The following is a 2,518-nucleotide window of genomic DNA, read 5'->3' on the forward strand; positions in this document are numbered from 1 at the left end:
GGTTAAGATCCCCTTACCGGTCATCTTTAAAAAAAAAAAATAAAATAAATAAATAAATAAAAATAAAATAAAAACATGTTTAATTTCTAAAAATGAACTGCATATATAGCATGATTCTTTTTTTTTTTAATACCACTATCTGTGCATAATGTTTGCAAATATACACAAAAGGTGTCTGGAAGAATCCACATGGGATACAGTAGTTTCCCTTGGAGAATTGAAGGTGGGGCAGGAGGGGTGGGTGCTACCTTCCCTTTTCACTTTATAAACGTCTAGCACTGTATTAATTTGGTAAGTTAATAATGCTTTGCTTTTAATTAAATCAAAAGTCAGCAGCCCCCCAAGGTACAGCCTTCAGGCCATAAAGTCACCGCTCATCAGGCAGGGGAGGGGGGTGACCCGCAAGGGTGAATGTTAGGCTTCCTGTCCCCATGGTGTCCACCTCCACCTGCTTCCTGAGCTTCAGCCCCATCCCCACCCCCGGGCCTCCTTTAGACACCTGACCCCGCCCTGCGGCCACAGGACGGAAAACCACCATCATCAAGTAGGGGCAGGGTGCAAGGCAGTCAGGCGGGAAGCCTGATGAATTTGACTGCCGGGGACTCAGAGGAAAGGAGTCCCTAGCCTGAGGCCACTCAGGGGGTGGGAGACTGCACCAGGGGTGGGGGCATCCTGTCCCCTACCCTATTCCCTAACCCAGGACAGTGACCCAACCCTGGAAGTGAGAGGGTGCTTCAGCCCAGCTCTGGATCAAAGCCGGACCTAGAGCTCCCCCCTCAGGCCTGCCATGTCTCTGTGCCCGGGCTCACTCCAGGAGGCTCTGCTTTAGGGGCTGGCCTCCCCTCCTGGGCTGCAAGAACAATAACCACCACCTCAGTAAGGATAATAACAAGAGGAAAAAGTGCAGCTCCTGTTTGTTGGATGCTCACTCTTGTGTTAAGCACTTTGCAAACACACCTTGTTGAATCCTTAAAATTATCTAGGAGATGGGTACTACTGTTACCCCCACATTCCAGAGCAAGAAACTGAGGCTCAGAGAACACACAGGTGGCAGAGCTGGGACTCCACGAGGCCTGGCTGTTTAATAACCACAGAACTCTTCTATGTGGATGCCCCAGGCCTATGAGAGCCTGGCCAGCCCACACCAGGATGTTCACGGATGGCTGATTGTGCCAGGCCTGGTGGCCTTCCCCCCCCCAGCTCCTACCCCATAGTCTGGAAGAGATCGCCTCTGTTTCAATCTTTCCTACCCCAGGGGTAAGGGTCCCCCCTGCCTTCTTGCCCCTTAGCGAATTTCTTTTTTTTTTTTTTCCTAAAATATGACCGGTAAGGGGATCTTAACCCTTGACTTGGTGCTGTCAGCACCACACTCACCCAGTGAGCAAACCGGTCATCCCTATACAGGATCTGAACCCGCGGCCTTGGTGTTGTCAGCACCGCACTCTCCCGAGTGAGCCACGGGGCCGGCCCTTAGCGAATTTCTTTTTGCTATTATGATGTTTCCTTCCACGGTGTTCTGGAAAGAGCCATAAGGAGGTGAACTTCCCCATCTCCACCCCCAACTCCCAATTTACAGAAACCAAAACCAACGTGCCCAGAGACAGGACAGGACATGACCAAGAGTCCCCAGAGGGTCCTGGGCAGGACTGGCTGGGAGCCAGGCCTGGGGACTCCTGCCTTTCTTCCTCTGGGCAGAGAAAGAGCTGAGGGAGGGACCTCTGGAGAGGAGAGGCCACTGAGAGCAGCTGGCATGTGGAAACCTGCACACGGAAGCTGCTCCATAAGCACATGTTGCCAAGACCTGGGCTCCTGGCAGAGGCACAGTGGTCAGACTGGCCCAGGCAACACTGGACACCAGTGCCCACCAGTCCCCGAAAGGTCTGACGTTCCTTTCCTCACCTGATTGATGAGGTCTGAGTGTGAGCTCCTGGCTGGCCTCAATGCCCCTCTGAGGAAGCAGCCCCTAGGACACCTCCCAGCGGTGAGGCTCACCTGGCTTCCTTCCCCTCCGGGCTCAGGAGGAAGCAGGGTGGGTCCCCAACAAGTCTACGGAGGGCCAAAGAACAGAGGCTGAAAAGGGGGCTGCACGTCCAGGTGCCCCCCACTCCTTAGGGCAGAGGGAGGCTCCTACCCCACTCACCTCCCGGCAGCCACAGGGGCCAACGTGGCAAAGGAGAGTCCTCAGTTTCCTCGTTGGGAGAGCCTTCGGCAGACCTGAACCAAGCCACCAGACCCATGGGGGGTCATCTTCAACTATCTGGAGGAAGTGGCTGGTGGATCTCCAGGTCACCTCCCCAGAAAGACACTATTTGAGCCAACCCAACAATAAACACCCCACCCAGGGGCAGGACCAGGACAGAGCAGCCTCTGTTCTGGGCCCAAGGGCTGGGTCAGCATTTCTCAGGGTATGGAGGAGGAAGAGGAGGCAGCCTCCTAGGAGGGGCTGAGTTGAGTTCAAATCGGAACCATCAGGACCAGCAGACCCTGGGCCTCGGCCACCCAGGATGAGCAGGGAGTC

The sequence above is a fragment of the Galeopterus variegatus genome, unplaced genomic scaffold (genome assembly GCF_000696425.1).
Source record: "Galeopterus variegatus unplaced genomic scaffold, G_variegatus-3.0.2 Scaffold638, whole genome shotgun sequence".
NCBI lineage: Eukaryota > Metazoa > Chordata > Mammalia > Dermoptera > Cynocephalidae > Galeopterus > Galeopterus variegatus.